At 50.5% G+C, this 21,610-nt stretch overlaps 1 protein-coding gene across 1 annotated transcript in view; it reads left to right on the forward strand.

Annotated features, from left to right (window-relative positions):
• Nucleotides 1–21,610, forward strand: part of CYTL1 (cytokine like 1) — a 33,614-nt gene that overhangs the window by 3,256 nt on the left and 8,748 nt on the right. The window lies entirely within an intron of this gene.

Below are 21,610 nucleotides of genomic sequence, written 5' to 3' on the forward strand. Positions count from 1 at the left end.
TTGGGCCGTCCTGGTTGCCAGGGGAGCCCCACGACACCCCGTGGTGCCTTATTTGCCCATTCGAGCGGAATATGTTTCTAAGTGTTTAAGAGTCTAGACCTTTGAGTGTCCAATCTGGCCCTTCATTGTGCACGGGGAAACTGAGACCCCAAATGGGGCACGGTTTGCCCAAACGGTTCTCCCCAGGCCTGGCTGATGGGCTTGGGCCTCGGGATTACCCCTGTGCGGCCTCAGAGTCTTAAAGATTAAGGGGCGGTTACATCTGGGTCCGTGGACCCCTGGCGGCAGGAGGTGGGGAGACCAGACAGAGGGAGGTGGCGCGCCAGGGACGTGGGGTGTTAAAGATTGCAGTGCAGGCCCTGGCCGGTTGGCTCAGTGGTAGAGCGTCGGCCTGGCGTGCGGAAGTCCCGGGTTCGATTCCCAGCCAGGGCACACAGGAGAAGCGCCCATCTGCTTCTCCACCCCTCCCCCCACCCCTCCCCCTCTCCTTCCTCTCTGTCTCTCTCTTCCCCTCCTGCAGCCCAGGCTCCATTGGAGCAAAGATGGCCCGGGAGATGGCTCCTTGGCCTCTGCCCCAGGCGCTAGAGTGGCTCTGGTCGCAAAAGAGCGACGCCCCGGAGGGACAGAGCATCGCCCCCTGGTGGGCAGAGCGTCGCCCCCTGGTGGGCGTGCCCGGTGGATCCCAGTCGGTCGCATGCGGGAGTCTGTCTGACTGTCTCTCCCCGTTTCCAGCTTCAGAAAAAAAAGAAAAAAGATTGCAGTGCAATGGGTGCGCCCCGAGACCTGTGGGACCGAGCGGGGCAAGTGCGGACCCTCAGAGGCGGTTCCCAGAGGGACGCGCAGGGTCCTGCGCTGCGCGGTCGCCTGCCCCGCTGCGCGGTCGCCTGCCCCGCCCTCCTGACTGCAGAATCTTCGGCCACATCCTGCCATCTGCTGGACTCCGTAAGCCACTGTCCGTGCTTTGGAAGAAAGCTGTGCTTTCTGAGTCTCCCCATTCATTCCCTTTCACTCTCTCCCTCCTTCTCCCTTCCCCTCTCCCTCTCTGTCCCAGAGATGGGGGTGGGGGTTTCTCTCTAACACAACAAAAACTCCTGGACACAACAGGAAAGAGCTGAAACCATGGAGACAGCTCAATCCAGCTCAATCCAGCGCAACCCAGCTGAAGTTTCAAGACTGGACCCAACTGCTAGGCGGGGGGTCAGACCGGCCTCATTTACAGGCCTGATTCTGCCACTTCCTGTCGGTCCTGTCTGCCTTGGATTTCTCAACTATAAAATGGGGAGGTTGATATGAACGCCCAGGGTTTCTGTGAGGATTATATCAGATACTATTTATAAAGGCAGGTGACATAACAGCTCCAGGCATATAACAAATGATTAACAAATATTTCTTGCCTTTCATTCTACCAACAAGCATTGATGGGGTGGCTGGTCTACACCAAGCAAAGTGCTGAACCAGAATAAAGGAGACCCGGGTCTCATCCCACTCTGCCACACTCTAACAAGCTAACGTGGTAAATTACTTAACCTCTCTGGCCTCAGTTTTTTCATCTGTAAAATGGGGGTAATAGTGCTTCCCATCCTAGGGTCATTATGAAGAATAAACGAATTAATGTTGGTGCTTGAGATGTAAAAGCACAACACGAATGTTAGCCATTATCCTCAATAATGAGCTGTTCTGCGAATTGTACTGTTTGCACACAATTCTTCCTTCTCTCCCTATCCTTCCTCTGCTCACTTGGCTGAGGGGTGTCTCTCTCTTCCCCCACATGACTGATGTGGAGCTTGCCATAGGAAGCAACAGAGTGCCAGTTCCAAGCGAGTGACGCCCTTCAGAGATGTCACGTGTCTCAGCTCTCTTATGCCTTCTCCATCCATCCTTAGAAGACCTGGCCCTGGGGTAGCCTCTATTCCCAGAATGACAGACTCAAGCAGCAGACCTGAACCTCACCTGCAACCTAAGCAGAGTTGCAGGCTCACGAGTATCAAAAATAAGTGTTCTTGTAAGCCGCTTAGATTGGGGAGGGGGTGTTTGTTTTCCGGCATTATCACAGAAACAGCTGACTGATGCATATATTAAATACATAGTCATGGATACAAAGACCACACTGTAATTTGTGCTGCAGTAGAAGGAAACTGAAGAGACTATGGGAACACAGGAGACACTTGTCCAAGCTCTGAGAGGCGGGAAAATCAGATGGTCCCCACAAGAAGAGTCATGAGTACGTGTTCTTTCCCCTTCCTTCTTTGCTGAACAAGCATTTTCTGAACACTTATTGTGGGCCAGGCCCTGGGCTAAGGGCTGGGGACAGAGCCAGTGGGGTATAAGAAAGAGTCTGCTTTCATGGAGTTGAAGTTCAGAAGTCCAGTGTGGGACAAGGACAACACTCAAGAATGAGTCATACTTTGACAGGGTGGGAGGCACATCAGTAAAGGTTGTGAGGACAGAGGACACCTGAACCACACTCCGGGTCAAAGAAGGCATCCTGAAAGAAATGTTGCCTGAGCTGAGTCTGGAAAGGCAATGAGCAATCAGCCAGGTGAGAAGAAGAGCGGGGTAGCCTGTGCAAAGTCCCTGAGGCCGACAGAGAAGGGCACCTGCAGAAGCCGAGAGCAGTTAGTTCCAAGTCACTGGAGCCCAGCATCGGAGTGTGGGAGTGGCCGGGATAGCAGCAACAGTGTCTGGGTCCTGAGTACACGTGGGTATTGATCGCTCCCTGGGCGACAGGCTCTGTGTCAGCACGTCGCAAGGTCCCAGGCCCTGTTATCACAAGTGCTTTTTCTGGATCACTCCTTTTAATCGTCACGACAAACCTGCCAGGTGGGTGTTCTCATCCCCGCACTGAAGGAGACAAAGGCACAGAGAGGCTACACCCAGGCCAGGTGGTTGAGATTTAAATCCACAAATTCACCGTATATGTCAAAGCGGGAAGAAAGGCGGCAGGAGGTGGTAGCTATTTCTGGAGTTGTGAAATTCGGGTCATTTCTCTTCGATTTTTTAAGTAGCTTTGTATTATGTCATGTATTATTGTAATAATCAAGAAAAAGGATGATAAATATTTTTCATTTTGAAAAGAAATCTGTGGACACGAACTACACCTGATTTCGTAAGGCGTGTTTCATAATCCATCCCTGCGGCTGCCGTGTGACATGAGGAAGGGACTGTGATCGCCCCCATACTACAGATGGAGAAAAGGAGGCTCCGAGGGTCAGGTGGCTTGTCCTTTGTGCCATGCTATCATATCAGCTTCCTATGGTTGTTGTGACAAGATACTACAAACTGAGTGGCTCGAAAGAGCAAAACTATTGTATGTTCTCTGACTGTCCTGGAGGCTGGAAGTCCAGACTTACGCTGTCGGCAGGGTGGGTTCCGTCTGGGGCTCTGAGGGAAATCAGTTCCAGGAGTCTCCCCGGTTCTGGTGCTCCAGGTGTGTTGTTGTTTGTCTGTTTGTTTGTTTCTTTTTGGCTTAGGGCTGCTGCTTTTTGCTATTTGCTTTTTTTTTCGTAAAAGCAAAAACCCTCTTCACATTTCCTTCAGTTAATGAAAACAGGTGCTAAGGCAGGTCTTTCATAAAATCAAACTGGTGTCAACTGAACTTTTGAAAAGTGAGGGATATCTGTATGTAACCAATACAAGTTTATATTGGCCATGCAGACAGCACAAGAAGTGGACCTGACTCAAAAACAACAAAAACAAACAAACAAAAAAAACCCCACCTAGTCCAAGATCATGTTTAAATGCTCCTGGCAAAAGGTTCTCTCACAATCATTTACTCCAAGCTTGTGTTTTGCGTCAGACTCTGGACTGAGACAGCTAAGGAGAAGTGAGCAGAAATGGGTACCAGCCCCTCTGTGATCACAGGTTATCTGGAAGCTTTATGACTGTCTCTGTGTCTAGCGATATACAAAGTAGCCGCTTGCTCCCAGGGTTATGTGAGATAGAGATTGATGAGAGATATAAGTGAAACTATATTCACCATAAAAGAATAACACATGGTAAGTATGTTGAAAAGCCAAGTCCAAGTAAGGTTTTATTCCAAGTAGAGGATTCCATTTCTAACTCTCGCTAGAGATGGCTGTATAAAGTACTCCGCAGCCCTGGGAAGGAATGACACAGAGGAGACTCGATAGATATTTGAAGATAGGTGGGAACTTCAATCCTTTATGGGTGCCTGGGTGAGGGCTGCTTCTTTTGACAGGGGACAGGTCACACATTGAATCTGACCACCTGGACCTGGGCTGCCCTCCTTGCCAAGGCTCATTTTCTTTTTCTTTTTTTTTCTTTAGCAAGAGAGACAGGGACAGAGAGGGACAGAGATAGAGAGAAAGAGGGACAGATAGGGACAGAGAGGCAGGAAGGGAGAGAGATGAGAAGCATCAGTTTTTTGTTGCGGCACCTTAGTTGTTCATTGACTGCTTTCTCATGTGTCTTGACCGGAGGGCTCCAGCAGAATGAGTGACCCCTTGCTCAAGCCAGCGACCTTGGGCTCAAGACAGTGACCCCTGCGCTCAAGCTGGGGAGCCCGCACTCAAGCCAGTGACCTCGTGGTTTTGCACCTGGGTCCTCTGCATCCCAGTCTGACACTCTATCCTCTGCGCCACCGCCTGGTCAGGTGCCAAAGCTCATTTTCAACTGGAAAGGTCTCCCAGTATGGAAAGGGGGAGTGGGTGACAAGGTGATCCCAGCGTCTCTCACTCTGGTCTCCCTAGTAGACAGCTGACTGTGGAAGCCTCCAGAAACCCTAGTCATGACTCTTTTGGGCTGAGGGAATGGGTCATGTACCACCGACACAGTCTGGCTGGCCGACTGTGGAGTAAGCACATTCCCCATCTACTTCCTCCGTGGTGTGGAACCCCGTCCAGCCCCCTGAGAGAGAATGGCTGGACTTGGTTCCAGCTGCGTTCTCGCTGAAGCCAGCTCGAGGCTCACAGCCTAATAAGGATTTGCATGGTCTTCTAACTATGTGTAAAATAGATAAATACATAAAATAAAAGCCATCTGCTTCTCTGCACTGAGCGCATCTGGCTTTCCCAGAAAGTTGACTGTGGGAAACCATGCAAGAGAGGAGCGAGTTTTGATGGAGGTGCCACAAGAATTTTTAAAACACCCAGTGCCTGACTGTGTAGTCAGGGCCACTGACCTCTTTTCCCTTAGACGGTCAAATTTAAAAAAATGACAACAGCCAACATAACAATAGCCATCCAATGTGAATGAATCAAAATTTTACCTTTTTTTTTTTTTTATCAGATTAGCAAAATAAATTTTTTTCGACGTGCTGCAGAATTTTAGTCATTAGTTTAGGCGTGCCATGAGATGGAAAAGGTTGAAAATCACCGGTCTACGGGTTCTCCTATGAATCTGACAAGGAGCCCAGTACACGATACTGTGTTCTCATACCCAAGTATAGACACAGAAATAACAACTGGGATCCTTTTTCTGACATAAATTGTCAGGAGAAGGGTCCTGGGGCTGCTAGTCCTGTCACTGAGAACATGATCAAGCCTTCACTGCGCTTGCACTTGGAGCTATAAACTCCAGCGCCTGTAACCTTTCATTTTATGTAATGTGATCACGCTGTGAGAGGCTAATGTCGTTCCCCAGGGCAGGGCGTCTTCGGTGCCAAACCATTTTTCAGAGTGGCTAGATCGGATTTTGTTATTCTTTCTGGTAAGCCCATTTTATTTAAAACTTGATTCGGGTTCACTCAGCATAAAGACCGTCTGCTTGCTCTCTGGTGTGTTTGGCAGCAGCCGATGTCATAAAGGGGGAAACAGCGCTCCAGGCTGCTTTGCAGCACACCAAGATAAGACGGCGTTTGCACATTCAGTTCTGCGGTTGGAAATCGTTTCACTCAGATAGCAAATTGTCATTCCTAATGCTGAAAAACTCGTAATTTCAAGAGTAACCTTTTTCTGGAGTTCCTGTGTGTGTAGGGGTGTGTGTGTGTGTGTGTGTGTGTGTGTGTGTGTGTGTGTGTATGCACTCACACAAACTAAGGTCCATTAATTGCTACTAATGTGGTGTGTCTGCATTTTGGGGGCACTATAACCCTTCCCCAGAGGCATTGTCATAGTTTGGAACTCGGTAGCCCAGCAATTCTGAACTCCTAGTTCTTCCATTGAAACGCTTTGCATAGCAGCTCCATGGCGACCTCAGATGAAGTGTTTGTGGAGAATTCCTGCTGGGCTGTGAACCAGGCTGGGTCAGGAGGTAGCCTCCCCCGCTGCCAAAAGCAGCCTCCGTGCAGTGAGTTTCATTGTAGTCCCACCTGGATTTATAGGGATTCTTGAGGGCGTGAGGGAGTCATCAGGGACACTCTGACACTGTACTTGAACTTGTGTGTGTGTGCACATTGGAGCACTTTTATGGGGAGAGAGTTGAAGTCTTTCCCAGTTTTTTAAGAGGCTCCATAAACCCACCCCTCCCCTCCAAGGAAAGGGCTAAGAACCACTGGTCTATAGAAGAGTCTATCCGGAAGAATAAATTCTTCTCTTAGAAAGCAGAACCACATGTAGCAGGAGCAATAATAACGATTTACAGAAAGACACCATGTATTGAGTGGGAAGTGTGTGGCTCAGGAGGCAGGAGACACGCCTTAAAACTTCTACTGCCACTGACTCCTTCTGTGACCTCTGCTAAGCAGCTTCCCCTTTCTGAGCCTCAGTTTCCCTTGATTTAAACTGAAGGAATGAAGGAGCTGTACTGTATGGCAAAGACTGCTACTTGATCTTTGGTATCCATTATCCCTTTTTAAAAAGAAATCACACACACACACATCCAGTTTTAGCTGAGCACATGGCTACCTGGCTGAAGACTACATTTCCCAGCATCCTTTACAGGTAAGAGTGGCCATGTGGCTAAGTTCCAGCCAATAGGATGCAAGAAATGCTGTGAATAAGGGCTGCATTCTCCCTTCCCCTTTCTATAGGCTCTGATGCCTACCTGATAGTGTGAGCCAACTCAGCCTGGCTGGAGAGGACCGTACCCTAAGGAGTAATAGAAAGCCAGATAGAGGGAGCCCTGGATAACCCCATGCAGCAGGATGCCTTACTGGACTCAGACAGCCTGCCCACCTCTGGACCGTTGAGAGAGAATAAAACACTGTTATAGTTAAACTACTGTATTTTGAATTTGAGGGTTTCTGTGACCCAGCAGTTTAGCCCATTATTTAACTCATACAGATCGGGTAAATGCACACACCCAATGTCATCGTTGTCATCTTCGTCATCCTCTCCCCTTACTTCCAGAACAATAAAGGCACGTAGCAGACGCCCAGCAAACTGAAAGAATGAATGAATAAATGAACGACCGCAGGGGTTTCACAGGCAGGGATACGATAGGGATGATTCAGGGACTGGGTTGGCTATGGATGAGATCATGTCCAAGTATCCTCCCAATACTAAAATCCTGTCATGTTGTTTCTCAGAACCGGGGGTCCCTAGGAACAACCCAGTGGTGACTGGCGTTGTCTCGGCCAAGCGTTGACCAAACGAAGGATGGGGAGGGGAGGTTCCAAGAGGCACCCCTGTCCTCTCTCCTTTCAGTGATTCATTCGTTCACTCTACAAACATGTGCTTCTGACATGCCAGGCCTCTGTGTGTGCAGACATGCACAAGTCCTCGTGCAACCCTCACAAACCAATGAAGAGAATGGTGCAATGGCAGGGAAAAGCATTTTTTTTTTTTTTTTTTTTTTTTTTTTTTTTTTTTTTTTTTGGCTGAGTGTAAGTTGAAACAGGCTCAAACACAGTGATGCTTTCATCTTTGAGTCTTCAGAGGCACCCGGAGCTCTTCTCTAGACAGGGACTCTCTTTATCTTCACCCACTTTAACACCACCAGGAGTTCTTGGTTTGCTCCGGGGAAGTTCAGCGATCAGAGCTGGTACTCCGACTCGTCAAGGCCTCCTCCTTGGTCTAGATCAGGGGTCCCCAAACTATGGCCCGCGGGCCACATGCGGCCCCCATGAGGCCATTTATCCGGCCCCCACCGCACTTCCGAAAGGGGCACCTCTTTCATTGGTGGTCAGTGAGAACATCTGCATCCTGTGCTCCTGGAGTACTGTATGTGATGGCGGCGCTCACATACAGTACTACTTCCGGTGATGCGGGACACACGCGTCACGGCTCCAGAAGTGCGTCATATCACTTGTTACGGCTAGCAGTGACAGATATGGAACCAGACATTGACCATCTCATTATCCAAAAGCAGGCCCATATAGTTCCCATTGAAATACTGGTCAGTTTCTGGATTTAAATTTACTTGTTCTTTATTTTAAATATTGTATTTGTTCCCGTTTTGTTTTTTTACTTTAAAATAAGATATGTGCAGTGTGCATAGGGATTTGTTCATAGTTTTTTTTGTTTGTTTGTTTCTTGTTTTTCCTTTTTTGTATTTTTCTGAAGCTGGAAACAGGGAGAGACAGTCAGACAGACTCCCGCATGCGCCCGACCGGGATCCACCCGGCACGCCCACCAGGGGCGACGCTCTGCCCACCAGGGGGCAATGCTCTGCCCCTCCAGGGCGTCGCTCTGCCGCGACCAGAGCCACTCCAGCGCCTGGGGCAGAGGCCAAGGAGCCATCCCCAGTGCCCGGGCCATCTTCGCTCCAACGGAGCCTCAGCTGCGGGAGGGGAAGAGAGAGACAGAGAGGAAGGAGCAGGGGGTGGAGAAGCAAATGGGCGCTTCTCCTATGTGCCCTGGCCGTGAATCGAACCTGGGTCCCTGCACGCCAGGCCGACGCTCTACCGCTGAGCCAACCGGCCAGGGCCTGTTCATAGTTTTTTTTTATAGTCCGGCCCTCCAACGGTCTGAGGGACAGTAAACTGGCCCCCTGCGTAAAAAGTTTGGGGACCCCTGGTCTAGATCCACTCCCTTTGTCTGCAGAGCAACTCTCATTTGTTAGCCATGAACCTGGGGCCCTAGTGGGGTCAGAGCTCTAGCCAGGGGGTGCGAAGAGCTGCTTGTGATCTGAACCCACCTCTGGCTATTGGGCCCCTCAGTCAGTGTTGTCAGTTAGCTTAAACAAGTCACTGCCTTTCAATTTCTTCCCTTGCAAAAATGGGGACAATGTTTTCTATCTTATAGTGCAGGGGTTGGGAACCTATGGCTCGCGAGCCAGATGTGGCTCTTTTGACGGCTGCATCTGGCTCGCAGACAAATCTTTAATAAAAAAAATAATAATAGCCTGACCTGTGGTGGCGTAGTGGATAAAGCGTCGACCTGGAAATGCTGAGGTCGCTGGTTCAAAACCCTGGGCTTGCCTGGTCAAGGCACATATGGGAGTTGATGCTTCTTGCTCCTCCCCCCTTCTCTCTCTATCTCTCTTCTCTCTCTCCCTCTCCCTCTCTCTCTCCTTTCTAAAATGAATAAATAAAATAAAAATAAAATTAAAAAATAATAATAATAATAACGTTAAAAATATAAAACATTCTCATGTATTACAATCCATTCATTTCCTACCGCTCATGTTCATGGTTGCGGGTGGCTGGAGCCAATCACAGCTGTCCTCCGGGACAACACCAAATTTTTATTGGATAATGGGTAACGTAACACGGGTCGTTGTATGGCTCTCACGGAATTATATTTTCAAATATGTGGCATTCATGGCTCTCTTAGCCAAAACAGTTCCCAACCCCTGTTATAGCGTATATGTCTGAATCAAAGTAGCAACCGAGTGCCTGCTGCTAGCCAAAGCAGGGCTCAATACATGTGACCGGGTGCCGATTTGGTGACATGAGGACTATTCCTATAGCCCAGAAGTGTTGCTGACATCTAGTGGCTAGACACCATGGATGTTGCTGAATATTCTGTAATGTGCAGGGAAGCCCTGTACAACAAAGAACTATCCATCCCAAAAGGTCAATAGTGTCAACGCTGGGAGTCTTCTAAGGCATTAAAATGTCAATCTCAACATGATACATTCAGACTGATGCTAGAGAACTGTTGTGTGCACTTAACAATGCCAACCTTGCCTTGGTATTTAATATGTAACTATAAAAGACTGTTTCTGAGACTGTTGGAATTTTGGAACCACCTGCCCCAAAATACCAGCAGCACAAGCATTAGTTTTCCACCCACATATGAACTGTTGCTGGTAGAACCTGATCCCTACTCGCTCAGGTCCCCTTGATTTCAGGATCCCCATGAGCAGGGTTGCCTCCTCTGACTGCACAGACACCTGGACCCAATTTGCATGATCAGAACCACAGGGGGCCCGAAATGGGGAAGGAGCAGAAATGGTGATGGTGATGATGAGAATCAGTTAGGGTGTAATGATGTAGCGATTTTCAGCCAGTATTCATTGAGCACCTACTATAATCCGGGCGCTGTGCTAAGTGCTGGGTATTCAGTGGACAGTAAAACACTCACAGTCCCTATGATCACTGCACCTAGCTGCCTTCAGGTGGCTTTAGCATGTATTATTATATTTACACAAACCTTTGATATAGGCAAAAATGGTATTGGTGACAGGCGATAAAATTCTACCTACTGACCAAGTGCACAATCAGGATTCCTTGTTGCCAAAAGCAGAATGAGTCCTAGGACATATAAGCCCGAAAGGATGTTCATTAGCTTACACCCTCCCTGGGATGCCCAGAGAAGTGAACAGGGCCTGATGCAGCCAAGAACCATGATGATGACACCCCACCGAGCAGGCTGCAGCACGGTCCCATGGCGTCTAGGCACCGGCATCGGAGATGCTGACCATGTCTCCCCTCCTGCACCCTCAGGAGATCCCATGGTTAGATGCCCCAGACATGGGGAAGGATCACCCAGAATACTGGGGAAGGAAGCATTGCTGAATGTATTGTCCCCTTTTCTAACTCCCTCCCCCTTGTCCTCCTCCCAGCATGAATTTCCAATCCCTCTTCCAGCCCCTACTAAGAATGTTAATCACCATTTATCCATTCATCGAGCAACTGCAACGGGCCAAGTGGTATAATAAGCATGTTACAAAAATTAATCATTTTAACCCTCCTATAAACACAGTTTTTCCATTTTCTGTACATGAACAGTAAGTCTCAGCGACTGACTCCTCTAGTCACTTCTTCAGTGAACTTGCATGGGGACCTCCCATGAGATGGGCACTGGGGGGCGCTGTACGTGAAGGTAGCACGTGGTGTGGGCAGCGTGGTGGCGAAATGACCACGCAGTGCGCTTCTCAAATCTCGCGAGGCTGTCAGGCTCCAAGTGCCCCGCGCTCAGCTCGGCCCTCAGTACCTCCCCAGCGGAGTCCGTAAATGCTGGCGGTTTTCAGACAACTGTGCAGGTGCTCCTGGGATTCTGTAATCAAATTTATGTCCAGCCATAAAAGTGCATTTTTAGCCGCCGTTGAAGGCAGTCACTGATGGCCAGTAGGGGGAAAGCAGACACCAGCGGTGGGGGGAGAGGGGAGTAATTAAGTCTCTTGCTGCTGACCTCGCCGCGGGACTGCTGTGACAAGGCTGCCGTGAAATCACATGGAGAGCCAGCGTCCGGTGACGGAGCCTGGAGAAGACTGCAAGAGCAGCTAAAGAATCAGCCGAATAAGTATAAGGATGAGGAAAGCTTTGTTTTTCTTATTTTTGAATGATCAATCAAGCAGGAGAATGTAAAGATTATTCCGTAAAACACCGGACCTGTGCACAAAAAGGTGAAGCTGTTTTTAAGTGTGCAGATCAATTTTGCAAAGCATCAGGCAATATGTGTGTGTGTATACGTATATATATGTATATATACAGTATACAGTGTGTGTGTATACAGTGTGTCCGTAAAGTCATGGTGCACTTTTGACTGGTCACAGGAAAGCAACAAAAGACAATAGAAATGTGAAATCTGCACCAAGTAAAAGAAAAACCCTTCCAGTTTCTGTAGGATGATGTGGCAGCATGTGCGCATGTGCAGGTGATGACGTAACACCGTGTATACAGCGGAGCAGCCCACGGCCATGCGAGTCGAGATGTGGATGGTACAGAGGAAAGTTCAGTGTGTTCTGTGGCTCGCTAAATTCGAATCCGTGACCAAAGTGCAACGTGAATATTGGCGCGTTTATAATGAAGCACCACCACATAGGAATAACATTACTGGGTGGGATAAGCAGTTGAAAGAAACTGGCAGTTTGGTGGAGAAACCCCATTCTGATAGGCCATCAGTCAGTGACGAGTCTGTAGAGGCTATACGGGATAGCTACCTAAGGAGCCCTAAAAAATCTGTGCGTGAGCCCACATCGAACTGCACTGAATAGGTGAAACTGGGAGAGTTTTCCTTTTATTTGGTGTAGATTTCACATTTCTATCGTCTTTTGTTGCTTTCCTGTGACCGGTCAAAAGTGCACCATGACTTTCCGGACACAGTGTGTGTGTGTGTGTGTGTGTGTGTATACACACACACACAGTATATACATATGATATAGATATATATATGCAGTCTATATATCATGCCATCAATAGTGAAAATGAAAGCTGGGCGGGAAGCCCTGCAGGAAGGCTATTGGTAGAATGGGTTTATTCTGCCATTCACTCATCAAACATTTGGGAGGAGTGGGGGAGCACATGGAATGTTTCTGGCAGCAGTCTCTGTGCTGGGTGCTCAGGGTCCAGCTGTGGGCAACAGAGAGTTCTACAAGAAGGAAGAACAGTAAACTAGCAAAGATCTGTGACTCGTGTCAGGACCAGTAAGTACAGGAACCTCTGGGGGGCACAGCAGGCACCTCATCTTGCCTTGTCAGGGAAGGGGCAGTCCAGATGCCCAGGAGTCGAGGCTTGATTGCAGGCGGGCTGAGAGCAAGGAATAGTGTCCCTGGCGAGGGAACAGCATGGTCAGAAACCCAGGCGTCAGAGGGAAAACTGACACATTTGATGCCCGCATATAAAAGATTGCTATGGCAGTTCAGTTGGTGAGAAAGACTTGATTAATTTCCATTCATTTGCTGTTTCATTTTCAAAAGAGGACATCTACAGCGGTCAGAGGCGCAATTGCTACTTAATTTAATAACTTGCTGCTGAACAAATCGATAAGCAAATCAATAAGAGTCCCACGCTCCTTGGAGTCGAAATGGAATTAGGGAAGGCTATGTCACGTAGCGTGAAATCTGTGTGAGCAGTCTGGAAGCATACGCGCTATTCCTCTCTCTGCTTTCTTTGCCTTTTCTTCTTTGTTTTGAAATGTTTCAATGGTAGAATTTGTATATTAGGTTGAAGGGGGTCTCCTGTCTCCTATGCAACAGTGAATTTAGCTCAATTTGCAAAACTCCCCAGGTCCTTTGAAAGTGCGACCCGTAAATGCAGCCCGTGTGGGTGTCAGCGAATTTGGACAAGCCTGGCCCAGGAAGGTGGTTTCAAGACACTGGACCGTAAAGAGCATTGGCTCTGACCTCGGGAAGACCTGAGTGTCTGTTACCAGTCCGTCCGTTAGCAGTGTCACAACTTTGGCAAGACCTCTGGGCCCCTCTGAGCCTAGGAGCTCCGAGCGTCAGAGGCATTTTACCCTCAGCTCTCAGGCTCGTTGTAAAGAGAGCAAGTTCTGAGACCGGCGATCGTTTAAGTGCTCAACAAATATTTCGGTCCTCCTCACCTGCCTTACGCCAGGCCCTCGGCAAGCCGCACCCTCAGAAACTATGGCCTCCTCAGGAAGGAAAAAAAGGGAACTATTCAGAGAAAAAAGAAAATAAATAGGCGGTCACACTTAACACGGTTCTCCGTGCCAAGCCACGTGGAGAGGCCGCGCCGGGTCCTGAAATGGTTTCTGCAGAGGCTGGCCCACTTTCCCCCGGGTTACAGTTATTCTCGTCGCTTCCTGCCCCGGGTGTGAGCTGGCTACCCGGCCAAAACTCTCCCCACGCTTCCCGCGGGAGCAAGCCCTAACTTCACTCACGGGGGCTGGCGTCCAGGGGCACTGGACGACCAAGTGGCGCTCCCTCCGGGGGCCAGGGCCCAGCTGGGCGCCTGTTTGGTGGTGATGGTGCTGGGCGCTGGGCTCCAAGTGGCCGTCGTACAGGGAGAGGAAAGGCAGTGCGGGACGTGCTGTACCTGCTTGTACCTGCTCCTTCTGCCGACAATGCTCTGTACTGCTGGGGCGGAGCGCTGGGCTGGTTCCTGGGGACAGAGGTGACAGGCCACAGCCTACCCCGCCCCACCTGGCCCTGAGCCCCTTAGTGTTGAGACTCTGACTCTGGGGCTGGAAATCACATGATTGACAATAAAGCAAACCCACAATGTTTACATCAGACCTCGGGGCTTTGCATAATAGACTGGTTAATCTTCTCTCAGCCCTGGGGGCTGGAGGGGGGGTTTGGGGGGGGAGTAAGCAGTGTTGTTTCATTTCACAGATGTGGAAGCAGAGAAAGTCACACCACTGGAAAGGGACAGAGCTAGTATGTGAGCCCTGAGTTCTGCTCTCTGGTGTGAGTTGGAACCCCTAAATCAAGCTGGCACCTCGGGGAGAGTGGAGAAGGTGAAGGTGCCCCAGGGTGGGGGGGAGGGGGGGAGGGTTGTGTAATGGGGATTGAGTTTCAGTTTGGGGAGATGAAAACGATCTGGAGAGGACGCTGGTGATGATTGTGACAATTGCAGGACAGTGTGTGTTGGTCAAATAAGTTTGTAAATATGATATATAGGTTTGCTCCCTTATAGTTTGCATTGGGTGTGGGGGACAGGCTGTAAGCAGGCAGGGTTGTTATAGCCTAACGCTTAGTTTTAAGACTAAGCCTTTCTCACCCTAAGTGACTGTGTATCAGAGACTTCCTTGTTTGTATATTGGATTAAAGGTTTTGATTTCTACACTATGAAGTGGGGCAGACCGGGAGCTTGCTTTCTCTGGGTTCCTGAGATTAGCATTAGAGAGGGGAGCAGAGAAAGGCCACATTGAGAAGAGGAGAAGCAGCCAAGATGGTGGAGTGCTGAAGGAGAAGCCAGTTTGTGCAGAGTTTGTGCAGAGAGAAGGAGATGGGGAACAGAGGTGAATAAGGCTGGTGAGCTAGAAACCTTTGATTCTAGGAAACTCGGATAAGTCAGTGGTTTTGGGAGCCCTGAATGGAAAGGGAAGTGTTTTCCCCCTGTGTGTATTTCTTGCCCACCAGGTGCAAGCTAAGATTAAAGCTAATGGCCCACCAGTTCTTGGCTCTGTTGTTTCATTACCGACTGTTCGAATCGAATGTGAACCTGCATTGGCCAGACGGCTATGATGGTGGCCGTGGCTACTGGCTTTACAGTGTGGATGTACTTAACGCCACTGAACTGGACAGACACTTAAAAGTGGTAAAAAAGAAAAAAAAGTATCTTACATACATTTTATCCCAAAAGAATAATTTTGTCATAGGTACAGGGCAAGATCGGTAGCTAGAAATGCTCATTGCATTGCACAAGAAATGGGTCATCTTTCCCCATAAAAGTGATCGTTAAAGGAGGAGGGTTGTTGGGCAGATAAAATGTATTATGCTCACTTTGTTAAAGATGACACGAGGAGGCCGTCACCCAGGTGATATTAATGTGAGTTGGGGGTGGGCTAAAGGCAGGCAGAATCCTTGTAGCCTGGGGCTTGGTTTTAGGATTAAGCCTTTCCTACCCTCTTTGATGTGGGGTGGTACAATCCAATCATGCCTCAGAGAAGTGACTTTGTATTAAGAGACTTCCCTATTATGTATATTGGATTAAGGGTTTGGATTTCTACACTATAAAATGGAGGCAGAACGGGACTTGGCGCTTGGTTCCTGAGGTTATCATTAGAGGAGAGAGCAGAGTAGAGAGCAGAAGGAGGCCACGTGGAGGAGGCCAGGAGAAGCAGCCAAGATGGTGGAGTGCTGAGTGAGATGCCAGTTTGTGTAGAGTTTGTATTTGGGATAAGGAAGGAGATGGGGAACTGAGGAGAAGAAGTCTGGTGAGCTAGAAACCTTTGATTCTAGGAAACTCGGATAAGTCAGTGGCTTTGTGAGCACTGAGTGTCACTGGGTTTTGGAGCCCAGTGTGTATTTTTACTTGCCCGCCGGGTGCAAGGTAGGATTAAAGGCTATGGCCCACCAGTTTTTGGCTCCATGGTTTCTTTACCGACTGTCCGAATCCAATGCGAACCTGCATGGGCCAGGAGGCTGCTGTGATAGTGGCCCTGGCCGTGCCTTCTGGCTTTACAAGGGTGCAGTATGTTTTCCATACAGCAGGAGCCGTCGCTGGTTGCTGGTCCTGGGTGCCAGGTTTCCAGGAACTCTGGTTTTATAAGCACGACACCATTGCAACAAGCATATCGGGTCAGCTACGTCCGTTCTGCACATCTGTTGAAAAGAGTCCATCGGGCGAATCGTTTAGTGCCTCAGAAAAAAAACTGAAGGGAAAAAATCTGGAACCCTGAAAGCAAGCTCTCCAACAACGGGCTACCTGCTCACCGTGGGGAGATTGTCCACAGGCTCCAAAGACGGGGTCCGGGAAGGGAGACTCCTCTTGGACATCCCCTGTTCTGCCTGAAACTGGTACCGTACCTACTTATCCTCATGCTCACTGCTCTGTGAGGGGCACCAGGACACTGAGAACCTGGGTCAAGCGTCTTCCCAACATGGCGGGCTGACAAAGCGGTGGACAGGAGCCCGGGATCGGCCACGCAGCCAGCAGAGAGGACGCGCACGCCCACGATGGGCCCCTTACCAGCAGTGAAATCACCACGTTTAGAATAGAGAAAAACCCAAAACATCACCTTCACTAAAGTCACCCTTCACACTGTCCAAGGAAATGAAAGTCCCCAGGTAGAGTGGGGACCTGCCCAATATCACACGGCTGGTCAAGCCTCTAAGTCAGTTATTTTCTTTCTTCTTCTTTTCTCTCTGCCCTTCAGCAAATAAAATTTATCAAGTCTCTTCTTTCAGGTGGCAGGATACCCGGTGGTTAGGGACACAGACCTGAGCCAGCCTGTCGGGTTGGAACCTGGGCCCTACCCTTAAATAGCGTGTGACCTTGAGCAAGTTCCCTAGCGTGGTGCCTACTGGGGTCTCTGTGCAGCGGAGATGGGCCGGTACCGGCACGTGCCCCGGAGGGCTCTACGAGGACGGCATTGGGTAACACGCAAGGCACCCTAAGGCGGGCAGCAGCAGCCAGCGCCTCCGGATTCACGTCAGCTGTCCTTCCTTCAATTCCCGGTTCCCGACCCGCCCGCGGTGGGATGCGGCAGGCTGGCGGAAAAGCTGCAGCAACTTCACAATTCTGCCGGGTGTCCACCTCGCACACTCTTGAGAGCACCCCTTCCAGGCCCGGAGCTTGGCCCAGGGAGCACAGAGACGCCCCGCTCTGCCCCTGCCATCAGGAATCCTGAGTCTGAGGAAGACGCGGATAAACCATTGTCAGGTAGCGCGGGGAACAGCGCACGAGTCACTGAGTTGAAAAAATTATAATCCTCAGTGAATAACCTCAAATAATAATAGTGTTCAGTGTATACGTGTTCTGTTGCCGCCTGATGAGTTAGCAGAGACATCACAGCCTGTTAGCTCACAGCTCCTGAGGGCTCCCACCAGGTGACATTGGCTGGTTCTCGTCCCAGGGACACACAGACCTGGGCTCGTAGCTGAGGCTCTGGGAAGAATCGCTCCCACATTCGCTCAGGCATTGAAAGAACCCAGTTCCTAGGACCGCAGGGCTGAGGTTCCCCTGTCCTTGCCAGCTGCCAGCCCCGGGCGACACTCAGCCCCCAGAGGCCACCTCCATTCCTTCTCATGTTGCCCCCTCCTCCTTCAAACCCGCCATGTCAGGCCAAGTACTTTCCACACGGGGAAGCTCTCTGATTTCCCTCCTGCCACCAACCTGAGAACCCTCTCTGCTTTTAAAGGGCTCAGGCGACTGGATCACCCGCCTTATCGCTTTTGATTAACTCAAAGCCCACTGGTTAGTCCCCTCAAGGACATCTGCAAGACGCCTTTGGCCACTGGACTAACCCTTTCACCGTATGACTAACCCAACCTTAGGAGAGGTGTCTCGTTTTATGCATGGGCTCCGCCCCTCCCACAAGGAAAGGGATTCTACGGGGGCCATGGAAGGTCGCCGCAGGGTTCTGCATCCACAGTCAGGCTGGGCTAGGTTCTGCTGTGATCACGAACAAGCCACAGGCCACAGCTCAGGTGGGCCGGGACATCGGCAGGTCTCCTCTCCCTCAGGGGGAGGCTGGCAGGGCAGCCACCATCTCCGACTGGTCCCATGGCAGAGAGAAAGAGTACGCCAATGTCCACACAGGCTTGGAAAGCCTCTGCCCGGCAGCAACACGTCATTCCCCCCAAGTGTCACCACACAGACTTACTCCCATGGCCACACATGACTTCAAGGGCCCAGGGCAGCTCAGCGCCGACACGGTCTGGGGAAGAGCGGAGCCCGGACGTCGGTGATGACCGGCACCGACAGCTGGGCAGTGGTGGCTCGTCGAGGGGAAAGCACCATGGTGAGCACTGGCCCTGCGCGAGTCCGAGCTCTCTCAGCTGCCAGAGACGGAAGAAAGCCACTGCAGCCACCGCCCGCGCTGGCCCGGAGGAGACGCGAGCTCTGTTACCGGAAATGAGCCCAGAGCCGCTTACAGAGTCTCAGGCTGAATCGCAGGACCCGGCCTCCGGGACTGGAACGAGAGATGTGGCTCTATCCGACTTCCCTCCGTCCACCTCCCAGCCCCGCTGAGGGCCCATCCTGGCCCGGCTGCTGGCAGACATTCCCACTCCAGGGAGGTGGGGACATTCCCCGGAAGCCATGTAGGAACAATGGAGGTGGGATTCGAGAGCCACTTTCTCAGCCATCTGTGAATCCCTGGGAAGGGTATCAACTACTCCATCCTGGGACATGTACCCATCACCATGTCCGTAGTGGGGGCAGGGGGCAAGAATTGGCCTACAAGGTCTTTAACTGGAAAAAAAATAATAAATAAAAGATACAATGAGGCCCTGGCTGGCTAGCTCAGTGGTAGGGCGTCAGCCAGTGTGGAAGTCCCGGTTCAATTCCCAGCCAGGGCACACAGGAGAAGCGCCCATCTGCTTCTCCACTCCTCCCCCTCTACTTCCTCTCTGTTTCTCTCTTCCCCTCCTGCAGCCGAGGCTCCATTGGAGCAAAGTTGGCCCAGGCGCTGAGGATGGCTCCATGGCCTCTGCCTCAGGCGCTAGAATGGCTTTGGTTGCAACAGAGCAATGACCCAGATGGGCAGAGCATCGCCCCCTGGTGGGCATGCTGGGTGGATCCTGGTTGGGCGCATGCGGGAGTCTGTCTCTACGCTTCTACGCTTCTCACTTCAGAAAATACAAAAAAAAAAAAAAATACAATGAAAACCACAGCCCTCACCATCACACCAGCTGTTTTGTGTTTGTTTCATCTATACAAAAACTCTGCAATAAATGTTAGGAACTCCACGCATCAAAGACAGACATGGGATGACGGGGTTCGCACGCAGTCACACCCTCACAGAAGTGGAAGGGGGTTAAGGGGTGCAAATTGCCAGTCATAAACATAGTGACGGTGATGTCAAGTACAGCGTCAGGACGATAGTCATAATGTTGTAATAACTACGGGGCCAGACGGGTCCTCAGCTTCTCAGGAGCCTCGCTCTGTAATGTATATAAATGTCAAAGCACCATGTCGTACACCCAAAACTAATATAATGTTACACACCAACTGTAACTGAAAATAAATGAAAAACAAAACAAAAACACTAGTAAGATCAAACAGAAGTCTGTGTAACTCCGAAGCCTGTGCCCTCTGTACTCAGCCAAGTCGGGACTCTTCCTAAAAGAGATTTTTTTTTCCTGACTCCTTGCTGCGTCAACAGGCCCAGGAAGGCCATCTGGGAGAACTTGTCTGGTGCATCGCTTCTCATGAACCCATGTTTTGAGGCTCATAGAGGCGTCTCTATTCTAGAACATGGGAGCCTTTTCATAACCGCTGTCGGGAAGCCAAGCCCAACCCCGGTGTTTGTCTTCGCTCCTTCCCTCTGGACCGTGTGGGCCAACTTTCCACTTGAGGTTGCCAACGGCTCAAGGAACAAGCTCGGAAACACATCCCAGAGCCGGAGCCGGGTGAAGAGGTGTTGCTTTTCACCAGAGGAACACTGCTGTCGGCAGGAATGCCGGAGGCCACCGTCTGGCTGGTTGCTCCACCTACCCCCCCCCCCTCCAGTACCTGCAGGCTGTGAGTGCTGGGTCAGGGCCGCACAGGTGGCCCCGGCTCACCTGGATCCTGACCTCAGGAGGCAGGCAGGGAGGAGAGACCCGAGGTCTCTCAGTGCCAGGTCCTGCCGCTAGCATCGCAGCGAGTCCGTGTGTGTCGGGTCTGATGTGTTGCACAGAACGGAAGCTCTTCCAGTCCTCCGCAAAGACGGCTACTGGCCGGGTGACGTGTTGCACAGAATGGAAGCTCTTCCAGTCATACACAAAGACGGCTACTGGCCGGGTGACGTGTTGCACAGAACGGAAGCTCTTCCCAGTCATCCACAAAGACGGCTACTGGCCGGATGTTGGGCAACGGACGAGACGTGAGAGGGGCCGTGGCCATTTCGACCTTGGCTGCCTTCACAAGCGCGCACAGGACAGCAACGTAGGGGACGCTACGGAAAGGCGTGATTCAGCGTTTGAGCCAAGTGACCAGGGACCAAGGAAACGGGGAGTTCCTGTTTCTTATGGTCGGCTCAGGAATTTCCCATAGCCCACTGGGGCTGGGAGCAAAGAGCAAGTCCCTGGTTACCTGCATCACGTATTGGAACCGGCCAGTCTGAACAGCCAGAAGGAAAAGGTTAAGTGCTCTTCTTCTAGGAATGCCGAAAAGGAGACCCAGGCCACGAAAAACACTCACTAGGTCACAAGACAGACACGGGGCAGGGTCAGCTTCTGGTACGCAGCTCAGGACTTTCTCCGGTGGTTGGGGGATGTTACCTCCCTGGACAGGGATGAGATAGTGTGTGTCCTAGACCAGTGGTCCCCAACCCCTGGGCCGCGGACCACTACCAGTCCGTGGGCCATTTGGTACTGGTCCGCAGAGAAAGAATAAATAACTTACATTATTTTCATTTTATTTATATTTAAGTCTGAATGATGTTTTATTTTTTAAAAATGACCAGATTCCCTCTGTTACATCTGTCTAAGACTCACTCTTGACGCTTGTCTCGGTCACGTGATACATTTATCCATCCCACCCTAAAGGCCAGTCCGTGAAAATATTTTCTGACATTAAACTGGTCTGTGGCCCAAAAAAGGTTGGGGACCACTGTCCTAGACTGTATTGGCAGCCACCTTGTGACCACACAGGGACTCAGCTTTAAGTTGGAGCTGATGGTATATGTGTCCAGGTTCAACCAAAGAAGCAGAACGAAAGGAAACAGCCTATACGAAGGCCGAAGCCCACTTGGGTGAGAACTGCAAACACTTTGATTGCTAATAGAGTGTGATTTGGAGCAAGTCACTTAACCTTCATGTCTCAGTGCCCTGACATGATGATAATAGAACCAGTGCATCAGCTCTGGCTGGTGGGTTCAGTGGTAGAGCATCGGCCCAGCATGTGGATGTCCCAGGTTTGATTCCTGGTCAGGACACACAGGAGAAGTGACCATCTGTTTCTTCTCCCCTCCCCCCTTCTCTCTCTCTCTCTCTCTTTTCCTCCCGCAGCCATGGCTCGATTGGTTCGACCGAGATGGCCCAGGCG

The sequence above is a fragment of the Saccopteryx leptura genome, chromosome 5 (assembly GCF_036850995.1).
Source record: "Saccopteryx leptura isolate mSacLep1 chromosome 5, mSacLep1_pri_phased_curated, whole genome shotgun sequence".
Lineage (NCBI taxonomy): Eukaryota > Metazoa > Chordata > Mammalia > Chiroptera > Emballonuridae > Saccopteryx > Saccopteryx leptura.